This window comes from Kogia breviceps, chromosome 7 (genome assembly GCF_026419965.1).
Source record: "Kogia breviceps isolate mKogBre1 chromosome 7, mKogBre1 haplotype 1, whole genome shotgun sequence".
In the NCBI taxonomy this organism is placed as follows: Eukaryota; Metazoa; Chordata; class Mammalia; order Artiodactyla; family Physeteridae; genus Kogia; species Kogia breviceps.
Window position 1 is genome coordinate 101,719,844 of NC_081316.1, and position 27,628 is coordinate 101,747,471.

Consider the following 27,628-nt stretch of genomic DNA (forward strand, 5'->3'; position numbering starts at 1 on the left):
GGACCCTTGTGGAGAAGGGCTTCTGGCAGTTTGCCTCTCTGAGTCACCAGATATTCCAAACAAACTGAAGGCCAGAAGTGTGCTCAGCTTTGGCTAGAGCTGGGAGCTTGCACTGGGAACAATCCAAGACCCCTCAAAAGAAAAGCTGTTGCACCTGTGGTGGCAATAGAGGAATATTAGGTTAGGACCTCTCCAAGTTAGAGCAAGGGTGTTCTGGCCTCTTGAAGGACGCTGCCATTTTTGTTTCCATTTTAAGTGTGTGCATTTGGCCTTTTCCCAGTACATCCTTCAGAGTCTCAGGCTAAGCAGAGAATAGGAGGACAACTCATAACCCAGGGAGAGATGGTGGAAAAGTTGTGGAAGGAAGCCTCTCAAGACGACGGGATGGTTCACGATGCTTCTTTCAACCAATAGGTTCTGGGGAGGTTAGGCTCAGGGCAGGAGATGACCCGAGGGAACGACAGATTCTTGGGGAAAGAACTAGATGAGATGTGAGTTCTTCTGGACTCCCATTTCAATAAGTCTATGATGAAAATGATCATGGTGAGCAGAGAACCATAGTCCCTGAGTCCTGTGAAGATGGGCAGAGAGTCAGTCTATTTACCATTGTAACATCCACTAGCACAGCATCTGACACATAGTAGGTACTCAGTAAATATTTATTGGTTCAGTGAATGAAAGAAGATATTCTAATACTGACTGACTTCATAGATGTGGAGTAGGAATATGGTGCAAATGTAAAAATATCCTTATTTTTTGCATAGATTAAAATGACCTTGAGCCAAAAATATGCCCTTCTGGAATCTCTAGATAAGATTGGTGGGAAGGAGAAGCAGCATTCCTGTGAGAGTCCTAGGCCTGTTGTCCCCTGAATTGGGGTCTGGGGCAAGAGTAGGGAGACATAAGTAAATACTTAAGCAGGGGGTCAAACTCTTTCTGGCTCTAAAACTCTTTTGAGGCTCTGGGGGAAGCACGATCTCTATGCCCAGAAATATTAACATGCACACAGAAGAAATATGGGATGGGTAGGAAATTGTATTTTTTAATTTTAATTTTTTAATACGAATTATGGAAACGAGGAAGTTTGTGCGTATTTTTTGTTGGGTATGTGGTAATCACAGATTTCCTTCAGTTTCTCGTCTTCTTTCCTTTCCCCTACAACAAAGTTTCCTGGCCTTGCCACTCTTGACATTTTGGGTCAGATACTTCTTTGCCAAGCTGCAGGAGGTGCTGTAGGCTTTTTAAGAACATCCCTGGCCTCTACCCACCAGATGCCTATAGCGCCCCCTAGTTGTGACACTTGGAAATGTCTTCAGACTTTAGGGGAAAAATCACCCCCAACTGAGAAGCCCTGCTCTACTTTTTAATCTGAGGAGTGTTGGTCCTTAGATAACTGACCAGCCAGAAAAGGACTGTACATTGCCTGGAGATCCTGGCCTTGAGGGGTTACTGTAACCTTCACTGGTGTCTCCAGCAACAGCCCCTTTTTATCTGTGGCTCCAGCTCCTTTTGAGCAGTTTCACTCTGATTCTAGCTTCTTGCATATGCTTCTTCCTTTTGGTGACAGGATGCTGTTTATTGATTTGGAGGATCAGATAGCAAGCAGTTCATGATGGGCAACGCAGGTCCCATGGTTGCATGATATCTCCTGTTTGGGTGTTTAGTCTCTGCTGAGGCCCAGTCTCGAGCCAGGAATGGCTTCTCAGGAGGAGCAGAGATGTTAGCGAGGAGGGCATGTCTTTGCTCCTGCGCCCTGGAGGTCTGTGTTGTGATTCTCCTATTGCGCTTCCAGAGGCCCCAGAAAGCCTCCTGATTTGCCACAGATGCTTTGAGCAAGGTTGTGGGTTCAAAGGCCCACAAGGGCAGGACTGCTTGTCCCTTGCTGCTCTGGTCTGGACCCACTCAGAACTCACAGCTTCACTTCTTCTTCCTTAGTAAACGGGTCAGGGAAGCATGCCCGCTGTGATATGTTCATTCTTCACAACCCAGAGAGGCTCAGGGCTAGCACCTGTGGATAATTAGAGCAACAAAGAACTACATCCTCCTCTGTTTCCCTCATGGGTCAAGGGCAGCACCTACTGGGAGACAAGACTTTCTGTAGATTTTTCTTTAGGGAGCTGTGGCATGCTAATCACTGCCTCTAAGGGGGAACTGGCAGGCAGAACTCTGCTGGGTATTTTCCCAATGCCTCATTCTCAACCTTCCATCAATTATTAGCATTTGCTTTCTCAAGTGGTTAATTAAGCACAGATTCTGTGTCTGTATGTTTCAGTGCCCGAGTTGTCACAGCCCCTAATTTGCAGGAAAACATAGTTAGCTGGGTTTCTTCTTCCCAGCTCTCTGTGTGCAGTGGGTGACTCCTTGGCTACTCACGGATGTGCTTCTCTAAGTATTAAAAGTGAACAAAAGCGTAGATAAGAACCCTCTAGTCAACCTTCCTTGAAATCTGGGAATCCTCCTCTACAGCATCCCTGAAGATGCCTAGAGGAGACACAAGAGATTAACTTTATAAGGAGAGAATGCATTCTATTGTTGGGGAACTTCAGTTGTTAGAAGGCTACTTATCTTATTGAACTTTGTGTAATCAAGCTTGCAAGTCAACCCTCAATCGCCAGCTTATTCCCTTTTAGGTATTTTAGTTTCAATTAGGAGACCTTGGTTATTGTCTTAAGGTCCCAAGAGTTTACTTCCCAAAGATATGTTTAGCTGAAACTAAAAGATCTTCCTTAAAAAAATAGAGCTCCCTATTTAAAACAAAAACAGATAACGAAAAAAAACAACCCAAATATCAAACAAAGCCCAATTATTGGAGCCTTGAGTAAGAAGTATCTTTCAATCCACCTTAAATTTTCCTGTTATAGTTTAAATCTTTTTGAATTGTGAGCATAGCTTTGAAGCTTCTGGTCATTTATTATTTCCATTTACAGATGAGAGACCTTTGGTCCAGGAAGGCTAAGCAGCTTACTTAAGTGTACACAGAAAGTCTTAGGGCTGGGATTTGAATCCTACTCAGCTGGGAGACACAGCCTATGTGTTATCTATCATTTCACCTGAGTGGGGAGCCTCTGAGAGGTGAGATTCAATGAATGACTGCTTTCTGAACATCAAAGAGAAATCCTTAGCTTGTGAGCAAGTTTTCTTCTCTACTCCTAAACCAGAACTATGTGAATCATCTGTACTTGCCAGAATGAAGAAATTCTTATTTCCAACTTGTTCACTGAGTTCTTCCTCCATCTGACTTGCCTTGCTTGTGAGTTTTTTTGTTGATATTTGATGAAAACTTGTTCTAAGCTCAATCTTTTCCAAAGGTATTTCTTTGAATTTATTAGCTAGAGTCCTAATAGGAACCAGCCCTATATGTTAGTTACAAGGCCTTGGTTTGCACTGGACACGACCGATTTCTAGAATAGTGGGACCCTTCCAGATCAGCATTTGGACTGCGCGTTCAGACCAGCCCTAACAAGGGCATCAAGAACCCAGTCAGCAGTAAGTGTCCACTTACCATGCACCATTTATTATGGAACCAAGTAGATTTCACATCAGTACAGAGTTGCAGCAAATGGTTTTGGCAAGTATATGGAGTCATAAATCATATATTGCAAATAAATTTTGAAAAAAACAAAAAGAAATTTTTAAGAAGTGCTTTTGCCAGTAGGTCAAGTATCTCAGGCTCTGGAAAGATCCATTAGTTCTGAAGGTCTCATCAATCTCTAGAGATAGGCAGCAACTGTTTGGAAACATCAGTAGCCTGAAAGAACAGTTTCATCATGACTTTTTGAGCTTTATGAATGTTCATCCTCCTGCATGATGACTTTGAGACCTTGGCCAGGGACCTGTGCTTTTTGTCAGTGGGCATGAATATGATACTTCCTTAATAATCCATATATGTATGTAAGACTGTCTGTTGAGCACCTGCTTACCTAGGTACTTGTGACACACGTATCTCATCTTCCTAACATCCCTGTGATCTGTATTATCCCTTTTTTCAGATGAGAAAACTGAGACACAGAAGTTAAATCATTTGCTAAGGTCACATAGTAAGTGGCAAGGCTGATTCTCAACCCTGGGTCGTTTTAACCCTCTCTTCTTCTCCTTCCTTCTTTCGTGCCCCCAGATTATCAATTCGAGGAGCCCCAGGGTTGCCTGTTCTAGACACTCACACCCACTCTTTAGTCATCAATGGCTGCATTTCTCCTGGGATGCTCTGCTGAAAGCAGCAACGTGGCGCCAATCTCTCCTGGTCCACTGGTCCACGCAGGAGAAGTGGGCTTCAGAGCTTTGCTTTCTCTGCACAGAGAGCCCTAGGGCTCTGCCGTGGGGGCAGCTCTCCTGTGGTTGGATACGTGCTTCATTGTGACTGCAGTGAAAGCTACAAGATGCCTGCAGCCAGCGCAAGGCCAGTGACCTCAGCTCAGTGCCTGGTCCTGACTCCTTCCCCAGAGAGGCAGGATTTGGGGAGAGAGGAGTGGTTGGTGAGTGGAGGAGTGGATCACGTTCCTTCCTGCAGCGCCTACTGCCCTCTCTTGCTTCCTCCTGTCTCAGCTGAATGACATTTGTACCAGCTGCTCCCAAAAGGAGTCACTTTGGCGAAATGTCACAGGCTTCAGCATGAATGATCCTTCTCCATCCTTCACTTCTCTCCCTGCTGCCTCCTGTCCACCCCTCAAGTGCCGTTTCTTTTAATTTTGAAAGGACACCGCCTTGAAATTCAAGTGCAGGAAAAAGTAATTACATTTTCTCTTCAGGTCTGTTTCTCAAAAAGCCTCCAAATCATCTCTGGCTGAAACACAGGGATTATTCCGGATGGAAAACATTAGCCACAGCTTTGCCTGCTCCCGCTGTGGGTTTCATCCTCCGCTTCTCTCCCATGTTAGGGCCGATAATGACAGCGTGGCTGATTGCTGCTGTCTTCTTTCGGTGCCACCGTGGGAGGGCTGAGGCCCCTTTCCCTGGGGAGATCAATCGCCTTATTCAATGTCACCCAAGTAGTAATTGGTGGGTTTACCTGGAGTCCCAGCAGGGCCCCTCTGACTCCAGAACCATGCTTGTAATAACTCTGCCGTGTGATTCCGGTGGTTACTTTTGCAGAAACAAAAATTGGGAAACATCAGCTGACGGAAGACTAGCTTTCCCTGATTTATTGCTTTTTTCAAAATTTTAATGTGAAAAGCCGTTTGAAGTTACCCAAATGAAATCATACGTTGTTATATATTTAATATAATTACAATTATTAGAAAAAATAAATTATGTATGATCAGAATTATCCCAGGAAATCCAGCACACAGAGCTGCTCTTTGGTAGAAATTACACTTGATCAGGAGCTAGGAGTCCTAGATATAGCTCTTGACTAGCTCTGTGATCTCAGTTAATTTACGCCACCTGTCTGTGCCTTGTTTTCTTGGGTGAAGTGAGAGGGCTGGATCAGGTGATGTCCCAGGACCTCCCTTGCACTGGTGTTCACGACCTTGTAATTCTGGGTGCCGACTTCATTATTTGGACTGTCAGCAATATATAGATGAGATTCTAACTTTAGAAATGATTTTGCTCCTCTTCTACTTCGGGTGAATCCTGGCAACACGTGAGCCCAGTCCTTTGCCATCTGGGACCCTCTCCCATTCCCTGGGGAGTCTACTTTCTTTTTTGTCAGACTGAACCCTGGGAACTTATTTTTCTGTTTTTTTTCCAGTAAAATGATCTCTTGGACTTGCCTCCCCACTTGCTCCTTGCCCTCCCTCCAGGCTAGACGCGCCCCCCTCCTCCTCTCAACCACCCGCCCCTCCCACCCCTCTCCCTTCCTGCTGCTTCCACATCTTGCCTACCCCAGCATCTCCCACTTTCTTTCATATTTCAGTCTCTGCACTGGCTCCTTCCTCTTGACATAAAACATAGGCTCTCCCTAAACTGAAAGGGACAGACCAATAAGCCTTGGCTCTGCTGTCCCTGCCACAGAGGATAGAATTCTCTCCCCTCCTCCGGGCTCCCTCTCCTCACTGCCCCCTAAGCCATTTAAATTTCCTGCCCTTTCCACTGCTGAATTGCCCTCTTTTTTTTTTTTTTTTTTTTTTTTTTTTTTTTTTTTTTTGCGGTATGCGGGCCTCTCACTGCTGTGGCCTCTCCCGTTGCGGAGCACAGGCTCCGGACGCGCAGGCCTAGCGGCCATGGCTCACGGGCTCAGCCGCTCCGCGGCATGTGGGATCTTCCCGGACCAGGGCACGAACCCGTGACCCCTGCATCGGCAGGCGGACTCTCAACTACTGCGCCACCAGGGAAGCCCTGAATTGCCCTCTTGAAGAGAACCAGAGGTAGCTTCTCCCTGAAAGCCAAGAGCACTTCCCCTCGTTCCCCTTGTCTTTCTGCATCACTGTAACTCCCACCTCTGTGGAACACTCTCGTTTGGCTTCAGTTGTCTGTCACTGCATTGTCCAGCTCTGTCTCCACTTGGGGAGGTTCTGACTTTGACTCCCAGTCTACTTTCTCAGACATCTCATCTAATCTCATTTAACTTCTCATCTAGCTAAATCTCTTGGAGATTTTTGACACCAAATGCCCCCTGGGCGTCTTTACTTGGGTGTTCCTTTGTCACCTTCTTCAACATGTTTACAGCAGAATTGATCATCCTTGGTCAACAGCACACCTCTCATCCTGATTTCCCATGGCTGTCGATCCAGTTAAGTGGGTTTGAAATCCAGTCCATGTCCCTCCTTCCCCTTGTCCCTCACCCACTCCTCATTCTTCAGTCACGAAGGCTGCTCTGCTTCTGTCTCTCAGATGTGTGGCCTCCTCTTTATTTTCACTGCTGCTCTCCTGGATCTGACTCACACAAGGAATCCCTTCACTGAGTCTTTAGTTTCCTGATTCTCCAACCCCTGCTATTTTCCTCCAGGCCAATGATCTTTCTAAAATATCGCTTGGCATATTTCATTGCCTTCTTCTGGTTCCTGCATTCCCAATCCCTAAACAAACTTCCCAAGCTTCCCAGAATAACACTCAAAACTCTCAGGTCGATGTTCAAAGTCACTCAAACTGTGACCCTAATTTATTCCCCTCTTATCTCCCACGTGTCCTCTTCTTAGACGAAGTGTGTATTCTTTGCCTGCCTCTTTGTCTATCCAGAGCTTGTTCCTCCTCAATCCTATGTGCCTGGGCCTCCATGAGACTCAGTTTCCTTATTTTAAAAATGCTAATAATACCTCCTGTGATTTCTTTAGGGCGTTATGAGGATAAAATTCACTTTTCAACAAATATTTATTGGAGAGATACTTGGGGTTTTCTAAATGTGTATGTGCCAGGTTCTGGGACTTTGCAAAGATAAATAAGTTCTAGTCCCTTCTTCAAGTTGCTCGCGTAACTGGGGAAACGTATACATAAAAACACCCACAGTATTAGTCGGGGTGGGGGGGGGTGTTGAGCAAGGTGTAGCTGCGTGGCACGTGCTGTGGGTCCAGCCTGGGCCTGCCTCTGGTCCTGATGCCTGTTCAGGTGTCTGCGACATCACCCTTCAGTGATGACTCCCTGTCCTCCTCCATTCCTTCAGGGCCCAGATCTCCCTAATGTGAAAATGAGTGATAACGGATGCTAATTTAATGTGTTACTTCTTCCAGGTGACATATTTACATTTGAATAGACAATTCAAAGGAGGATATTTTAAGCCCTGTGGCAGGTGGGTGGGGACAAAATTTGAGTTAGGGAGGATTTGGGGGGCCTCCACTCACACTGTGAAGGCACCCACTGATTCTTCTCATGGGTCTGGCTCCACTCAGGAGTCCGGAGATGAGGATCCCTCGCCAGGCTGTGCTGCCTCTCCATGCTCTCCGAGTATCTGGAGGGTCGGGAGTCTCGGTGCAATGACGGATGGGACATCTGTTCCATGATGGGCTATTACCAACAAATCATTACTGCAAAATGGATTTAGTCTCGTTAGCCCAGGAGCTCCGAGTTTAATGTGGCATTCTGCAATCTCACAGATCCTGCTGCACACAATGAAGGCGTGCATCACATTTTATAGAGCCAGGAAACCTGAACTTCACAAACAAAAGAGATGTAGCATGCCTCTTGAATTTGGTTGACATATTTAGTCTTCACGAATACGCCTGTTTTTGTGACACACTGTAGCTCACAGCCTCATTTTTAGAGATTAATTCGCCCCACTGCCCTGCCCAAGGACGTGGTTCTCCTTGGGGAACAGTTTTGCCCTTATCATCCTGGTGCTTGCAGTAGGCGAATAGGTTTCTGAAGTTCTGGCCTGGGAATGCTTCTCTTGGGAGTTGCGGGGAAGGGGCTGCACCTGTGGTCCCTGCCGGCCCTTCATCACAACTCGCCGCTGTGAAATGTGCACATTCTGCATCGGGCCATTTCAGGAAGTTTTCTTTTTTCCTTTGTAATGCCTTCCAGCCACACTTTCTGGGGGGAGTGAATTATCCAGAACCAGTCATCAGTTCAAATAATGTGTGACAGACACGGTGTCGAGTTCCTAAACTTTGCTATTATAGGCACTGCTGTTGATGCGTGAACTCCCTGTCCCTGGGCTCAGCTTATCCTCGGAAATACACAGGCACTGTCACACTCCCACAGAACGACAGCTCTTCTTTCAGGCTTCTTTTTCTTCAGTAGCTCAAGGATCTCTAAGGTACCTTCTAACTAGAAATTTCCATGTTGCCATTTACCAAATTACCAATCATAAATTGGGAAATTCTTTAAAACCCAGTGCCAGATGTCCTGCTTCATTTGGGGTGGTGATGGCAGATGAGGAGGATAATACTTTGGGACCAAAGCATGGTCAGTTACCTTACTTTTTCCCTTAGGAGTAAAACTTGATACTTCATTTTCCTCACTCATATGTCTCACAAATATACAATAGCCTGTCTCCCAGGCTCAAAGGTACTTATTCACTTAATCATCCATCTCTTTCACAAATATTTACTGAACGTTCATTAGGTGCAACGCATTGTTAGGTGCTGGGATTGTGCTGGGCGTGGGGTTTCCAAGAGACTGTTTGGCTCCAGCAGAGATAGAATTCAATTAGATTTATCAAGCGCTTGTTGAGTATTTGCAGTGGATCAGGCCCTGGGGTGACAGGAAACCCAGACACACCCTGAAAGGTACACACAACATCCCTGCAGGTCCTAAGATAGTATTCGGGTGTGCTGTTCCTTCTCCCACACAACCTGCTTTTCTCCTGCTCAGATCTGACGACTGAGGGTTCTAGTCCCTTTCGTGGTTGCCAAAACAGTTGACTTGAAAAAAAAATGCACAACCTAAAAGTTGAGAGTTATGTTTTGTTTGGTAAACATACTGAGGACTTAAGCCTGGGACACAGCCTCTCAGATCGCTCTGAGGGACTGCTCCGAAGAGGCAAGGGATAGCCAGGATATATAAGGGTTTTTTTGCAACAAAACCAGGTGGTCAGAATATCAAAAGATTACTGTCAATTGAAGAAAACCAGATATCTCAAGGAATTGAGTGCTTTTCTACGTATGAGAAGATGCAAGAGTCTGGGCTCACTGAAATCATTCCTTTTATATGCACCTCAGCTATCTGCGGCCAGTATCCTGTGTTTCCTCATCCTGAATTTCAGGGTGCACTGTTGGGGCGTGGCTGCAGTGTCTGATGATTTGACTTCCACCCGGAGATGACATTGTCATTAGGATTCTCATCTTAGATCCTTTACGATATGTATGGACATATAGGGAGAATGTCCTTATGTTCCAGGGATACCTTCTTATCTACCGCCTTAAGCTTCTTTCCTCACCACCATCTTCTATTCCCTTCTCTATTCTCATACTTGTGGAGATAGATAATCGGGCGTCCTGTCTAATTTTCATTTACTCAGAAGAAGAGGTTGTGTGACTCGGGGCAAGTTTTTATCCATTCATCAGTTGATGGACATTGGATTGTTTCTACGTTTTGACTATTATGAATAATGCTGCTATGAACATTTGTGTACAAGTTTTTGTGTGGACATATGTTTTTATTTCCCTTGGGTATATACCCAAGAGTGGGATTGCTGGGTCATATGGTAAGTCTGTGTTTACCTTCTTGTGGAATTGCCAGACTGTTTTCCAGAGCAGCTGTACCATTTCACATTTCCACCAGCAATGTCGGAGGTTCTACTTTTTCCACATACTTGCGTACACTTATTTGTCTTTTTTTTTTTTTTTTTTTTGCGGTACGCGGGCCTGTCACTGTTGTGGCCTCTCCCGTTGTGGAGCACAGGCTCCGGACGCGCAGGCTCAGCGGCCATGGCTCACGGGCCCAGCCGCTCCGAGGCATGTGGGATCTTCCCGGACCGGGGCACGAACCCGTGTCCCCTGCAACGTCAGGCGGACTCTCAACCACTGCGCCACCAGGGAAGCCCACTTATTTGTCTTTTTGATCATAGTCATCCTAGTGAGTTTGAAGTGGCATCTCATCTGGGTTTTACTTTGCATTTCTTCGATGTCTAATGACATTGAACATCTTTTTCATGTGCTTATTCGGCTATTTGTATATCTTCTCTGGAAAAAAGATCCTTTGCCCATCCTTTGCCCATTTTTAAATTGAGTTGCTTGTCCTTTAAAAAACTACTGAGCTGTAATGAGTTTATATACTCTAGATACACGTTCATTATCAGATACATATTTGCAAATATTTTCTTCCACTCTGTAGGTTGGATACGTTTTTAAACTTCTCTGAGCCACATTGTCCTCATTTGTAAACTTGAGATAATAATGGTATCCAGCCCTTAAATTAGGATTAAATGAAATAATAAGTGAAGAGCACTTAACACAGGGTCTGAAACCCAGCAAGCCCTAATACATGTTGGCTATTTTATCGTATTTTTAAATTTCTTCCTCAGGTCAAGAGCCTTAGTTACATAATCCTACTTTGTCCTGGAGGCCACTGGCGTATGAAATGAACCTTAGTTTCAGGCAGAAGCCTTCCACTAAAGGGCAGCATGATAACAAGAATCAGAGCCATAGTGGCTGCGCTTCCCTGAGGGCTTCCTACTTGCCAGCCCTGCTTCTAGTGCCTCTCAAGCTGGGAGGGGGAGGGCTTCAGTAACAACAGCTGCCACTGAACCTCCCCTGGCTGGTGCATGGAATGCAACTGGGTCAGCTGGGAGTCCAGGGCCACAAGGCAATGGACATTATGTCGCCCCTGTGGAATCAGGACTTGGCATGAGGTCAGAGGCCAGAGGTCTGGGGCTGGTCTGGCAGGTTCTAAAATAGAACCTAAGAAAGCAGCTCAGTTGAAATTTGTCATCATCAGTTAGTACTGGGAACTTGAACGAAGGGAAGAACACGTTCCTGATGAGAAGAATTTTGCCATCACCATTGGCCGACAAGCCATGGCTCTAACTGTGCCAGGTACTTGCCAGGTGACTAGACCCAGTCTGAGAAAAAATTACCCCATTGCCATGACTCTGATATTTGGAAAACAAATGCACATGTGGTTTCAGGGTTGGTGAATGTTGGATATTTACTTACAAGATGGTGTTAAACCAAGGCCAGACAGCATAGCAGCTTCCTAGCATCCTCCCCCATGTCCCCCGAATCCCTGAACTACTGATGTTGAAGTTCCTTATAAACCCTACAAAGTGGGAATGTCCCGTATCTTTGCCAGTGTTAGACCTGAACGGTCTCTGAGGGGTCCCAGCTCGCCCAAGAACCGCCAAGAGTCGAGAGTCGCTGCAACACGCAAGAGGTTTATTAGGAGCCGGTGCACCGGGGTTCCTTGGTCCTCACGCAGGAGGCCGAAGAGGAACCCCCCCAAGCGGAATTACATACATTTTATAGTTTTCATTATGCAAAGTGTGGATATATCAAGGGTTTTTTCCTCATTGGTTTGTTTGTTCCTGGACCGGAGTGGGGACTTGGCTCTAGTTCCTTGATTGGTTAGCTGTTGGATGCCTGCTTTACATTTACCGGAGTGGGGGTTGAGTCACATGAGTTATGGTTGGCTAGGGCGACCTTTAAACTCTGGCTTAATCATTCTTATCACCCGCCATACTGGTTTGCTGAGGTTTCATCCCCCGCCATACTTGTTTGCTCGGAGCGGTTTCTGCCCAGGGCGGGGACATTCCATTATCTTATTGCCAGCGAAAAAGCTTAAAGCTCAAAAGTATCGATAGGGAAGTAGGGGTGTAAGTATAGTTGAGGCCCTACACCAGTATTTCCTGCCCTCCTCTCTCAGTAGGTCTCTTCCGGCATTAAATATTTGTTTCTCACCCTGGGTAAACCACTGGGCAAAGGTGCGGAGTGAGAGACGGAAGGATAAAACATGGTCTTTGCCCTTAAAGGTATCTTAGCTTAGGAACCCTAGAAAGTACAGCCTGAGGCAAAAGTCTGCTAACATGTTACTGGAGGGTAAAAACCAAGGAAGTGGGAGTGGGGAAAAAAGAGGAGCCAGGCAGGAAAGGAGGAAGATGAAACACAAGGGGTACATTTCCAGGTGGGTCCCCGCTTCATCCAAAGCCCCAATAACTGCTCAGTCTCCTGGCACCATCTTCAGAGAGGCCATTTGAGCTGCTAAATCTCAGGACAGTTTGTCAAAGGGAAGGAAGGGCATGGAGAGTGGGTGCTTTCCATCTCTTATTCCCTTTCAGCAAACTTTGCCCTGAGGAATTAACCAGTTTGCACGACATGGTCCTTCCAGGGCCACCGTGGAAGCCAGGTCACACCACACACTATGGGAAAGTGATGGTCTGAGTCTGGGAGAGGTGGCTGGGCACTGGTTGGTGAATCCACACAGAGTCAATAGCTAGCGTGAAGCACGTGGCCAAGGGTCCCGAGACAGGTGAGGCCAACAGGATCTGAGGGGGCGGCTGGGAGATGTCGATGCAATTCGGGCCGGCCCCACTCAGCTCTGCCAGGGCTCTCCCAGCCCTCACACTAGACTATGAGCCTCCATTTCTGTGAGAACAAGATACCCTCACTTTTTCCCTGAGGGGGAGATGCAAATTAAGTCACTCACCAATTCGCCATCAAGGCTGTAACCAGCCACCCTCTCTGAAAAGAGGATAAATGAAAGAATCTACAGTTCCCACCGCAGCCACTGGTTTGAGGATATTAACATTCACCTCGCCACCCCCTGCCATTACTCATTCTAGATTTCTCTCACCTTCAGCTGAAAGATCTAAGTTGCTTGCCTAGTGGTTTGCCTCGTAGGCTTCTCTACTTGAAGTTGCACGTGAATTAAAGAGTTGTGCTAAAATGCAGCATGTGACTCAGAGGTCTGGGGAGGAGCCTGGGCTTCTGCAAGTCCATCGAGCTCTCTGGTACCACTGCTGCTGCTGGTCTGTGGGCACACGGGGTAACAAAGACCAAATTTATCACTCGATTGCCCTTGGTTGCCATGCTTTTGCTAGCCCATGGTTGTTGCAATTGCCCCTTTAGAGTTTTTACTGCACTTAGAGAAGTCCCAGGGAATCCCCTGGCTTCTAGAAATAATCCCCTCTGCACCCATTGTGTAGCAACAACTTAGCTCTTTCTGGGGATCAGGGTTATTAATCTCACGAGTATAGTAACTCCTGCCTTTGCCTGTTTGCCTGCTGGCATGAGGCGTGCCAAGGGACTAAGTTACAGTCTCGGCTTTGAGGTCAGTGGAATCCTGACTGACAGGAGAGTTTCTTCCCTGACAACCAGCACTCTTACCTGGCAGGGCCTAGCATGTAGACAAGAGCATAGTTTCTGCAAGTGGAAAAGAGAGGCGTGGGGAGGGGGTAAGTCCTCCATCCACTGTTTGGTTCCCAGAGTCTATATCACGGCTGTTGGGGACACGGCACCATATGGGATGTTGGTTTACCTTCCAGATGACAGTGCCCTGACCCTTTGGGGTGTCATCACTGAGCAGGTACCTTTGTTCATTCTGCCATGCCTTCAGGCTGCTGCTTCTGGACAATGGGGAACATGGTAAGACTAGTGAACTCCACAGTCATGTACCCATTGTGTGTCTCCTTTGCTGAGGCACAGTGGCCTCAGGTGCCAGCAGTTGGGTGGAGTCCACGCAGAGCTGGTCACTGTGGTGACAATGGAGGTGGAACAGTGATAAAGGGCCCAAGACAGGTGAGGCTGGGATCTGAGAAGATGCATAAGAAATATCGTGATGGACAGGGGTTATACTCTGGTTCAGAAAACAAGATACAAACACTTAAAAGTTGAGGCAGAAGAAACAGTGAATACCATGGAGTTTGGATGTGGTCAAGGCAGAGCAGCTGACCATGGCCTGGGGTAGTCAGGGGGTTTTCAGGAACAAGTATGACTGGACCTGCTCTCAAGGTCACACAGACATGAGACTGGTGGAGAGGAAGGGGGAAGAATTCCAGGCCGTCAAGACCAGTGTGAACAAGGACCCAGATGTGGGAGTTCATGAGGTTTATTCAAGGGACCAGAACACAGACCAGCTTGGAGCTGGTGTGTGTGTGTGGTGGGGAAGTAATAATTATTTTAGTAGTAATAGAACCTTTATTGAGCACTTACTATATGCCAGCCATCATTCTGAACTCTAACATGTATTACCTTATTTAATTCTCATAATTACTCCTTAAGTAGGCAAGGCCAGGCTGGAGCTGGATTTGGGGGTATCTTGAATGACCAACCAAAGAGTTGGGACATTCATGGATGGACCCAGAGATTATCATATTAAGTGAAGTAAGTCAGACAGAGAAAGACAAATATCATATGATATCACTTACATGTGGAATCGAAAAAAATGATATAAATGAGCTTATTTATAAAACAGAAATAGACTCACAGACACAGAAAACAAACTTATGGTTACCAAAGGGAAAGGTGGGTGGGGGGCTGGGAGATAAATTAGGAATTTGGGATTAACATATATATGTATCTATGTATAACATAGATAAACAACAAGGACCTACTGTATAGCACAAGGAATTATATTCAATATCTTATAATAACATAATGGAAAAGAGTCTAAAAATGAATATATATTGCTATTTTATATATATATATATAAACTGAATCACTGTGTTGTACACCTGAAGCCAACACAACATTGTAAATTAACTATACTTCAGTAAAAAAAAAAAAAGGATTAAAAAAAAATTGGGACTTTACCCTCACCACACTGGCATTGAAATAGATGTGGGCCTTATGAGGATAAGGCCAACTTCTTGCAAACCTTTATATTCTTAATTCCTTCTGTAGGGCCTGGCACATGGGAAAGTTTTCATGATTTCATATTGAAACAGCTCTTCTTAATAAAGCCATCATTACGTTCTAGGCACTGTTTTAAGTGCTTGACATGGAATAGACTATTTAATTCTCACACAATTCTGTGAGGTGCGCACTATTAATATTCTCATGTTACAGATGAGGAAGTTGAGGCGCAGAGCAGCTAAGTTACTTGTCCAAATTAGTAAGCAAGCAAGGGCCAGAGCTAGGTTTTATACCCAGGCATTCGGACTTTAGAGTCGACACATGAAATTCCTACTCTACATGGCTTCTCAAAAACCATTAAGGAGAAAGATTTGGAAACCATATTGGAAATGAGATGGTGGTGAAAGTTTAAGCCTAGGTGAGTGGGAAGTCAGGTAGGCAGCTGTTTTAGGGGGTAAGAGAGGATGTGCTTCATTGGGTCGTACATGGTCTACCTGTCTGCCTCCCCCAGAGAGAAGGCATGTTCTCCAGGCCTTAAATATCAGTAGATATGCAACTCTGAACATCAGTAGGTGGTTTGTGTGTGTATGTTTTCTCTTTTCCCCCCACAGTGTATTTATACTCAAGATTGAGATAAACATACATTTGCTTTACACACGTGAAAATACCTTAGCAACTTCCTGCAGCGCTGGTCTGTTGCTAAGCAGTGACCCTCGTGTTACCATGGCAACATCATCCGAGACTCCGGAGTGCTGCTGGTACCAGCCTGCGGCTCGTGACATGACTTTGGGAAACAGGGTTAGCAGGGCCTCGGGAGAACATTCACTGTCTAGGCTCAGCCTCACCCTGTTTGGCCCTATCAGAGAGCCCCATTTCTGCCTGAGGGAAGCTGCCTGGGGAGAGGAGCTCTCCGATGCCCAGCTGACAAGGCCTGTTGTCATACTGGCTGTGCTTCACCTTGCCGCTGTCTCCCCATCCTGGGGAGCCCTGTGGAGTGGACTGGAGTTCAGGATGGATGCCTGAGAAGGGGGAGGGAGCTATTTCTCCAGTCTGCTACTGAGAAAGGCCCATTTCAGTACCTCTGTTCAGAAGGGAGGAGCCCTGCACACCTTGGGGTGTGGTCAGGCGACCAGGGGTATCCGTTGGGGTCCAAGCAGGAAACAGAAACCAACTCAGAATTTCAGGAGACTTCAATGAAAGGACAGCTTACAGAGGTGTGTGGGCAGGGCTAAGGGCACAGGTACAGATCATGATGCACTGGAAATATCAGCGGGAAGCCGTTCCCACTCTGAGTGCTGAAGGAAGGAAATTGTTTTATAGAAACAATTTTCCAGTTTTAAATCTGGAACTGGGGTGGAGGAGCCACCCAGTAGGTTGGATGCAAATATTGCGAGAGATACAGCCCCTAGGAGGAAGGAATGTAAAAGAGATGCTGGAACTCCTCTCCTTGAACCCCGACCAGCCCCTCCCATTAGTCAAACTTAACTGGAAACTAGGTGCCCAGGTGTTGCAGCCTGTTAGGGCATCAGCCTTAGGGGCAGAGAGCAGAGAACAGGGGAAGAATGGATTTGGTCGGTGTGTACAAATGATCAATGGAGGAGGGCTGGGGCACAAACAGGGAATAAGTAACACCACTGGGTTGAGTCTAAAGGGACCAGGTAGGCTGGCAGGACCAAAAACTCCAACTAGATCTACCAGTGTGTTCGGGCAAGATCCACAGAGCAGAGCCCATTGCAGACACTGGGAGGAAGCATGTTTAACAGGTGAGCATGGCCCCTGGGATAACAAGCAGTCAACTTCAGGAAGCCCAACATATCATTGTCTTAAATAATGCCAACAGTGTACGCCCCCCAACCCACTGGCAAGGCTGAGCGGATTTTATAAAAACTGGATTGCAGGCCTGAAGAATATCATTCAGGTCTCCCTAAGCCTTTCCTCTTGTTGCTTCTGCTTGGCATTCCATTGCTCTCAATCTGGTGGTCCTTTCTCAACACAGGTGCTTTTGTTAAATTTTAATTTAATTAATTAATTAATTAATAGATCTTTACTGGAGTATAACTGCTTCACAATACCGTGTTAGTTTCTGTTGCACAACAAAGCGAATCAGCCATATGCATACACGTGTCCCCATATCCCCTCCCTCTTGATCCTCCCTCCCAGCCCCCCATCCCACCCCTCTAAGTCATTGCAAAGCACTGAGCCGATCTCCCTGTGCTATGCTGCTGCTTCCCACTAGCTATTTATTTTACATTTGGTAGTGTATATATGTCCATGCCACTCTCTCACTTCGTCCCAGCTTCCCCTTCCCCTTCCCCGTGTCCTCAAGTCCATTCTCTACGTCTGCATCTTTATTCCAGCACAGGTGCTTTGGATCGACAAGGTCTGCACCAGGGCAGCATCAGCACCACCTGGTTACTTGTTAGAAATGCATATTTGCAGGCCTTACCTCAGACTTAGTCAATCAGAGATGTTTGGGGTAGGGCCCAGCATCCGTGTTTTAACAAGCCCTCCAGGAGGATTCTAATAACACTGAAGTTTGAGAGCTACTGATTTAGACTGTATGATTAGCGTGTATCCCTCCCTTTGGCCTGGGTGCTGCTCTCCCTACCTTCCTTGGCTCCTTGCTCTGAAGCCTCAGGCCATCTCTGCCCCATTCTCAAGTTGTATCCCAGCTCAGAGAGTTCCCACCATAGGTCAGAGCCTTGGGGACCCATTTGCCTGGAAAGAAAGTTTGGATTACTCTCTTTACTTGGGGGAGTGTAGTGATAGGCAACTCAGGTGGGTGACTATGGGTAGTTGGCATTAGGAAGCAGGTCTCAGTGACAGAACTGAGTTTCAGAGGTAGGACATAAGCTCTGACAGAACTAACAAGGGCAAGGGAAACCCCAGCAGCCCTGACCCTAAACAGATGAGTTCCTGCACAGGGTGTTAGAGCTGGGGTGCTGATGGGTGTCCATTCTGTACGGGTCTCTCGCATTGCTGCACCTCTTGCAGACAGAGCACTGAACTATCTTTTCAAGGTGAAGGGCTTGGAAGAGAGAGATTGTGTCTCTTGGAGCAAAGGGCATGCATGCTTATTGCGCATTATAAAGGAACTGGGTTTCCTAAACTCAGGCTTCCTATCCTATAATACAACCTACTTCGTGTGTAGGTGCCACCTTGCCTTCTTCATGCCCTGTGGATATTGGGGCTCAGGGAACTGGTGCAAAAATGATACACTGCTATTGCTGTAAGTAATAAACTGTCCCTTGTCTCTGACCCAAGAATATCATGTCTTATATCAGCATACATGAAAATGCAGCAGGCTAACTTCTTACCTTGCAAGTATTATAAAATCCCAGACTCTTCATGGTTCTTGGCAGGCACAAGATAGGACCAAGCCTCGAGGAGTACGGGGCTGGGTAGTGTCTGGACCAGCAGCAAAGATGACTGAGCTTAGACTGAGGGACCTGGGCTCAGTCAAGGATGGTCCAACAGGTGGGGCAGAGCTGAGCCTAAAGTGTGGGGCTCAAGGGACTCCATTTGAAGGGAAAGGAGGGGAGAAGAGACTAGAAATCAAGACACCCATATAGGCACCAGATAATTGGCTCTAAAAGAGATGCCTGGGACCTAATAGGTCATTCAGCCCATTGATTCTCAATATTGCCTGTACATTTGAATCATCTGAAGAACTTTCAAAAAATACCACTGCTTGGGCCCCAACCTCAGAGATTTTGATCTCATTGACAGCAGAATGGGCCTGGTTACTAGCTCCTTAGTTTATCCTAATATTCAGCTAGATTTGAGAATAACTGATCTCTCCCAACTGTGTCCTGTAAGGAAACAGGCTCAGAACACTGAAGTGATGTACATGATTGAATGTCTGCTCTCTTTACATTTTACTAGGCTGAATTCTTTTATCCCCAGACTTTGTGCCTGGCTCAAGCCCTCAGAGCTGAGGGGGTTGCTTTATGAAGTTCAAGACCTAGACTCAGCTCTGGCCAGAGTCTCACCTGGAACTTGACTAACAGAGGCTCTCTCTCCAGAGACCCAGAGGGAGGGCTTCAGCTTTATCTTAACCAGTAGGAGTCTGGGTTGCTAAGCAACCAGACATTTCCAGGCAGCTGCTGCTCTGCGGTGGTGCTTTGCATGTTAAGTTTCCTGGGGTGGCTTCTGGAGACTCTTGAGAGCTCTGAGTCAAGATGGGAGCTATGTGTGTGAGCGTGTTGGGGTCCCCTCCCCTTTACCTTGTCTTGCCTCTTCCACATCAAAGATTCTGGTGCCTCACAAGATTTGGCATTAAGAGAGTCAGGGCTTTTTTCTTCTGCCTGGTGCCCAGGAGCTCATCTTGAAGGAGACGGGGGTGGGTTATAGCCTAAAGGCCCCTTAAGTTTTTTTCAAATTTGGAAATAATTTCAAACTTCTAGAAAAGTTACAAGAATAAGAACAGTACCAATTACACCCAGATTCCTCTATTTTTAACATTAACCTGTTTGCTTTATTATCTCTCACAACCTCTCTCTCTCTCTCTCTCTCTCTCTCTCTCTGTGTGTGTGTGTGTGTGTGTGTGTGTGTGTGTGTGTGTAATATCTTTTCTTAACCATATGAGAATATGCTGGATACATCATGGCCTGTTACCCTGAAATATTTCAGCATGTATTTCCCCCAAATAGGGGCATTTGCTTTTTCTTTCTTTTACAGATCCACAGGATACTTATCAACTTCGGTAATTTAATATTCATACAATATCTTTATCTAATTCATTGTTTGTATTCCAGTTTTGTCACTTAACCCAATGATGACCTTCAGGACATGTTTTCCCTCCAGTGCAGGCAGGATCCAATCTAGGACACTGTGTTACATTTTATCATCTTGTCTCTTTAGTGTCCTTTAATCTAGAACATTTGCACAGCCTTTCTTCCTCTTTTATAACATTGACATTTTATAACATTTTTGAGTATAGAACCATCCCCCCACCTTTCTTTCAAGGATGTTTCTCATGTTGGATATATTTTGTACTTCCTAATCTTCAGATTTGAGCTGTGCATCCCAGGCCAGAGCAGTCCTTCAGCGGTGTTGTGTCCTCAGTGTGTCATATCTGAAGTCATACAGTATCAGTCTGGCTTTTTTTTTTTTGCTATTGCATAGTTAATATTTTATCATTTGCAACTAATAAACAATCCATGCGGAAACATTTGAAGTCCATGCAAGCATCAGAATTTCCCCCTAGTTTTAGCATCCTACTGATAATTCTTGCCTGAACCAATCTTTACTCTGATGGTTTCAAAATGATGATTTTCCAATCCAGCACTCTGAGGACCCTTTTTAGAAGACTCTGAAAGGGACTTCCTGGCAAGATTCACTTCTGACCTTGGCAGGCAATTCAAGGCTGCCGAAAATGCTCCCTGATTACCCATCTCCAGGATGGGGCTGCATACACTGCCTGCCCCTAAGTTTCTCTCCCCTCCAAGGGCACTGCACCTTCCTGATTTGGGTTTTCAACCTCTAGGATAGGATCTCTGTAATCAGTGGCATTAGTACAGTGTTTCTGGGTTTTGGGGACAATCCATCCTTGTATTTATTCTCTCAGATAATTAACAAGTATTTGAATGTCTATAATTATCACGCACTGTACTAGGTGCTGGGGAAAGTAGGAAATAAGACAGGCACGGAGCCTACCATCAAGAGGCTTAAAGCTGAGCGGGGAAGACTGACATTGTACATATAATTAATAGTGTACTGCATTTTCCAAAAGGGGCAAGTATGGTGCACCTTATGAGCATGAATCAGCAGAAGCTAGCCTCATCTGGCAGCAGGGAAGCTGTTCCTGAGGAAATAAAGATGAGCCCAGCTGACCTCAGCAGACAGTGGGTGAGCTGTAGCAGAAGCTGTAAACTCTTAGAAGTGGGAGCGCAGGGGCGAACTCCCGTCTTTGTGGCTGCGTGCGGGGGAGAGTGGCTCAGGATGAGACCAAGAAATGGGAAGGACCCGAATTGTGGAAAGCATTTCGATCCTTGAAAGGATTTTGGATTTTTATCCTAAGAGCCAAGGGAAGTCTCCAAAGGCTTTTAAACAGAAGAGGGATACAATCTTACTCATAAATTAAAAAGAACACTCTGGCTGCCATGTGGGAAACGGATCTGAGTGAGTGGAAAAAGCAGAAAGCCAGAGTAGAAGTAGGAAAATCCGTTAGGAGGCTGGAGCAGAGTCCAGGTGGAAAATGATGGTGGCCTGACTAGCGTGGCAGGAGAAGGGATGGAGGGAAGGCTTTTGATTTCTCCGATTTCCCACATCTCAATAGGGATCATGGATGCTGTATGAAGCTTCAATTCCTGAGGACCTAGCCACTCTGTTTAGACACAAGACAGTGCTTGTTAGAGAAACCAAGCTCTCAGTCCAGCTGGGAAACACATAAGGAGTTCCTAAGAAAGAAGTTTACTGGTATTTACTAAAAGTAGCTGACAATGGACCAGGATCTCACTTCTAGTTAATGAATTAGGTTTGCTGGCAATTTCTCATTTGCTCCTTTCTATTTTTACAAAAGGAGATGATCCCATTACTAAGTATTCCACAGTTTAATTTGATTTGAGTAACCATTTGCCCTCAGAAGTGTTATGGACATGGCCATTTTGGCTCTCAGACAATACAGAGTTACAGTGGAATCTTCTTCCCCAACCCAGCATTCTTTGCTTTGACTGCAGTTTTTATGGCATATGATACTTCCCCATTAACTTTTATTAGATCCATAATTTTTTTATTAACATTGAGTAATAACTGTTTCCAATGGCATCATTCTTCTGAGGAGTCCTCGATTTGAAGTCCATGATAACAGTTGCTAAATTGAAGTTTCTTCTGCCAGCATTTCACCTGCAGTAAATCCAACCATTCAACCTCATCTTGCTTAAAAAGCCATGAAATTCCTGGACATTATCAGAAAAATGAGCACAAAGTGTTCTAAATGGAGATGGAAATCGAGCTCTGGCCTAAGTTTTTTTTTTTTTTTTTTTTATTTTTATTTTTGCGGTGTGCGGGCCTCTCGCTGCTGTGGCCTCTCCCGTTGCGGAGCACAGGCTCCGGACGCACAGGCTCAGCGGCCATGGCTCACGGGCCCAGCCGCTCCGCGGCATGTGGGATCTTCCCGGACCGGGGCACGAACCCGCGTCCCCTGCATCGGCAGGCGGACCCTCAACCACTGCGCCACTGGGGAAGAAGCCCTCTCTGGCCTATTTGAATCAAGATGTTTCATAGTTATGGGCTGGGAGTGGGAACATTCAATCCGAAGTGAAAACTCTCCTCTCTGTGGGATTTCTATTAAAGGGAGGTTGTTGGTTGGTCCACAGTTCCAGATTGGGACTATGTCTGATGGAAGCTAAGGGAATATCTTAACAGTAGCATAGTAGCTGTTTTTCTTCCCTCACGTTAAGGATGAAATGAGCTTCAGGTGGAAACCTGCCCAGAACGGAGTGGGCTGGGGTGTGAGACTAGTTGCTTTCAAGGATGTGCTGTCAAGCTCAAACATCTCTTACTTGAGTTTCCAGTAAAGTTTCTCTCATTGAAAAGGACATGACTTTAGTGTACCTAGTGTGAATTCAGTTCAATTCAATTCAATCCAATTCAATTCTATTCAATTCAATTTAATAGAAGATTCTTGATATTTTTCATGTTGTGTCCAGCAGGAAGCCTATATTTGTTAGATTAGTTAGGCTGCAAGTGATAGAAAACTGACAGTTTCTCTCATGTAAAAGGAATATAGAGATCGAGAGTCCAGGGCTCATTCAGCAGGCCACAAAGTGATCAGGAACCTAGGCTGATATCTTGCTGCTCTCATGTCCTCAGCATGTGGTTTTCAACTCATGGTTCAGTATGGTTGCCTGAGATCCAGCCAACTCATCTGTATTTTAGTAGAAGAAGGGAAGAAGGGATGAAGACCGATCCTCCCTTTCTTTAAGGATACTTCCAGGAAGTTGCATATGACCCTTCTACTTAAATCCCATTGGCAGAATTCAGTCATATGATCAGACTTATCTACAAGGGAGAATGGAAAATGTTATTATTCCAGGCATCTTGTGGGGAGCTAAAATTTGGAGGTTTCATTACTCAGGAGGAATAGGAGAATGCATATCAGGAGACATCTAAAAGGCTCTAACAAAAGACATGCAAGCTATCTTTTCTAAATTTCTTTTAAGCTCTCCCCAGTTGTTTCTGAAGTATTCAGGAAACACATTTTAAAAACAGATGCTACCTATCTTTGGAAAAATGAAGTTCAAAGTTCAAAATCCAAGGACTAGGTGCTGAGAAAAAAGAATGTTTTCTGTGTATATGTAGCTGGTGACTTTTAGAAATACTCAGAGGCTTCAAATAATCATCCATCTCTCCATCCATCTATCCAGTCAACACATTTATTGAGTATCTGCTACATGCCAGACACTGTTCTCATAGCTGAGGAAATGGATATGAATAAGATAGTCCTCATACTTATGGAACTCATGATCTGGTGGAGGAAAATGGTAGGTAAATTAGTTATTTCAGGTGATAAATGCTATAGTAGAGATAATCATTCATTTATTTTTTCATTCAACAAATACTTATTGAATACCTCTATACACTGAGGTTACAAAAATGAAAAGTCACGTTTTCTACCAGATAAATTAAAACGCAGGGCGGTAAGAAGGTCTAATGAGGTATGGGTAAGGACAATGGGAACATATGGAGGAAAACTTAAGTCTGCTTGGCAAGTCAGAAAATGTTTCTTAGAGGAGGTAGCTCCTGAGCTGAAACATGAAGGAAGCATAGAACTTTTCCAGTACAACCTTGGACCTCCTTCTTCTTCCATCAAGCACTGAGGGAGCTAAACTCCTTTTTTTTTTTCTTTAATGCTCTTATGTAATTCAATATGTCATGGTTGGCTGGTATTTGCCAACAATCTATACTGAAGACTTTTGAATAATTCTCTCTGCTACCCAGTTGGGTGCACAAAGATATTTACTTGGTAATATTTCTTGTGTGAGTGGGTAATGGGAGATGTTTACGATTTTTCTTGGTTTTAAGTAGAGTTGTATGGCAATATTTTAATCCAATCTTGGTGCTGGAGGGCCTGACAAATGCATTTCCACCATGGTAAGGGACTGGAAACCCAAAGCGACTGCGTCTCAAATGAAATGAAGAGTCTGACAAAATACATCCTATCAGTGGAATGAAATTAGAGATCTGTCAAAATGCATTTGTCCTCTAAATAACCATCCATATGTTTTAAGTTTCGGTGTAAACAGACATTCATCAATTTATCACAATTGCGCTACCAGAGACCCAGCAATCTGAAACAGAATTTTAAAGATCCTTCTTGAGCAATAACCTAGGAAGACTTTGGTGGGGAGGCGCTTTTTCTTGTTTCTTGTTTCTTCTCTTTTCTTCTTTTGATTTCTTTCGGCTCCCTTTTGAGCCCACAGTTCATTACTAAAGAGAAGAGAAACATCTATTTAAAATCAATCCAATAATACTATGTTCCAAAGCATTAATACCTGCCTGCAATCAGCTCCTTGCAGAGAGTGTTGTTTGCTTCCTCAGACTTCCCTCTTCAGGTGTGGCCTGTGGGGGGATGCTGGGTTTGTGACCCCTGGGTGCCTGAGGCGTGGGCTTTCTCTGGCCCTGTAGCTCCCTTACTGCTGGGGAGAGTGGACTTGGGTCAGGCCTAAGAGGGAGAATGGGTGGGGAGGCTCACTGAGAGCTCTCCCACCGTCCCTGGGCCACAGTCTTTCCTCATTTGTATGGGGAGTGGGCCACAGGCAGCCAATGGGAAATTCTGAGGAGGAGAAGTAGGGGCCTGGCATCTATGAGCCTCAGTGGTGGGCATTTCAGTCTGACTGTTTCTGAGCAGCGAACAGGCTGCTAAAACAATTGCTATCTTGTCAAACATTCTGTCCGATGAAGAAAATTAATAGAGTAACTTTGCAGACAAAAGCACATTTTGACCAAAGCCCCAAACTATGCATTTAAATAAACCCTGGAATTAATGCTGTGATTAGCATTAATATTTGCCAAGGGCATAAATTCATTATTTAAAAAGCAGTTTAAGAGCCAAGCCAACCAAAGCTGCCCTGGAGGAAGGAAGAAAAATGTGGAATTTCAATCAGGTTTTCATGAGGGCGGTTACAGTCCTGATGCAGGGTGGATGGCCAGCCTCCTCTTGGGAGGTCAGCTCCCTGAGCCTCTGTTACGTGGTGCTCTAAGCTCTGCTCCTAAGCCCTGATGGAAGGATGGGACGAGGGCATGGAAGGGGACAGTAAGGAAAGTCAGGTCCAGAATCTCTAAGAACTCAGGTTCCAGATTTAAGTTCCAAGATGGAGAAGAAGAGAGACAAATGTGCCAGAGAGGAAATATATGGAAGGAAACATAAATTTGTATACACAGGACTCTCTGAATCCTGGCATTAAACTCTTCACTCCATCTCCACTCTCTGTGTTTACCTGCCCACATCTCAGCACACCTCGTCCTGTTAAGCAGAGCAAAGCTCTCAGTTGGACAGATCTCAGAGCTTCAAACTCCATCAGCTCACTGTGAAAAATTCATTCCTATTCTCAGGGGCCCAAATATCCAGAATTCGTTTATGATATTTGTAGCACATCACCATTAGCCTTAATTCACTATGGTATCTTTATTTCTTAGGTATCTGAACTGCCCATAAGATGAATTTTTTTGAAGGAAAGGAGTTGGTCTTTTCATCTTTACCACCCAAGCCCCTAGCACAGTGCCTGCTCAGGATGTTTTGATTCTACTCTTTGGACCCCACAGGTACTTTGTTAGGTGTCACACAATGAGTTTTGACACCATCAATCAATTTGAGAGTTGTTGATACCATTGTGTGATGAGCAATTCGTTTTTGGCTTTTTCAGTGGGTTGGAGCGATAGTATAACATCTTTCAAAGGGTTCAGAGGACATCAAAGAATTAGCTTCAAAATCTAACAGACCAGTCTTGGCCCACAGAGTAAGACTGGAATATCTTAGGAAGAATGCTTACAGTTTTCTCATAGATTAGCTATAAAAAAAAAATAGTCAAATCATAATGAATATCTGTGGTTGAAATAATCGACACAAAATGAAACTGACAGCAACTAAAATGACACATGCTTGATTGGTAGGGATCCATATGATACAGTTTAGATATACAAAATTGGATTCAAGAAAATGGGGCTTGTTTAAAATAGTGGTAAAGGAAACTTCTTAATGGTAGAAATAATAACTAATCATTATTTGATATGGATAAACTTTATCAATGATCAATATTTGTTTTTAAAAGTTATATGGAAAATAATTCTGATAAAAATTAATTTTGTTAAAAGGGAACAGGTAGGGGAAAATGGAAATGATTTAAGGGTAGCAGTATATAAAATAGAGTTTAAATCAACTCAGTGGAGTCCATAACTGAAAAGACTTGCTCTCTGGAAGGAAGTACATTAATGTTGGTATAATTCTGAGTAAAATGTATAATATGTATTGGTAAACATGGAGAAAAATGTCTCTGGAGTCAGGGGTAAAGCTGTAGGTCAAAAGATAGGGTAAAAACAGTGAGGTCCAAAAGTTCTGTATTTTTCCGGGCATGCACTCAAAAGAAATGTAAGTAAGCATTTTCTTTACTACAAAAAACATAATTAAAAAAAATTTTTTTTCTTTTTGTTTTTATCTCATCCTCTTTTTAAAAAAAGGAAACTGAATAGGTAATAAAAATAGTACAAAGATATGTAGGCAAAGTCATTCTCCTTCCCACTTCTGACCCCACAGTCCCCAATGTCAGGCTCCCCAAAGACTATTTACCAGTTGGTTCCTTGTCTTTCCAGAGAAAATTGACACTAATGCATTTTAAACATTTTTTCTCTATAACCCGGAGTAAGACATATACTTCCCATCATAACCCACTATACAATTATATAACTGTAACAAAGTCGCACAAAACAATTTTTACCTTTACCATATATGATATAGAAAAACATAATAAGGAATATCAAATATGATTTCATCAATATTTAAATAAAACATTAAAAAACCCCAGATGAAACATGCAAGCATGAAAGAACACTCGTTACAAATCACTAAATTGATTTTGTAACCTACAAATGGTTGCCACCCAATTTGTATTTACTGTATGTTCAAGTATGTATTGACATAACTGACTTTTTAAATAAACACAAATTGTAGAATATTATACAGACTGTTCTGCATTTTGCCTTTTGCACTAAACATTTTGGAGATTGTTATATATAATACATATAGGTTTGCCTGTTCTTCTTAATGGCTATATTCATAGTCCATTGTACCAGAATTTACATAATCAGTTTCTCACTGATGCACATTTAGATGTTCTTTCTATTGCTACTATAGATAGCACTGCAGTGAACATCCTTGTGTATCCTGTCTATCAGATACATTTTTAGAGGTGGAATTTAAAATTTTGATACATACTGCCAAGTTGCCCTCCTAACAGGTTGTACTGTTTGGAACTCCCAACAATAATTCATTAGAGTGCCTGTTTCTCCAATCAATGCATTATCAAACTATT

General features: G+C 44.5%; 1 protein-coding gene across 3 annotated transcripts in view; it reads left to right on the top strand.

Annotated features, from left to right (window-relative positions):
• The window catches only part of PTS (6-pyruvoyltetrahydropterin synthase), a 300,260-nt gene that overhangs the window by 254,332 nt on the left and 18,300 nt on the right, over positions 1-27,628 (top strand). Inside the window, exon 10 of one of the 3 annotated variants that reach the window (XR_010841576.1) lies at positions 25,740-25,770. The exons of the other annotated variants lie outside the window; for them this stretch is intronic. The gene's annotated coding sequence lies outside the window, so the exon portion shown is untranslated. Of the gene's footprint in view, positions 1-25,739; positions 25,771-27,628 lie in introns of those variants that run through there. 3 annotated transcript variants of the gene reach the window in all.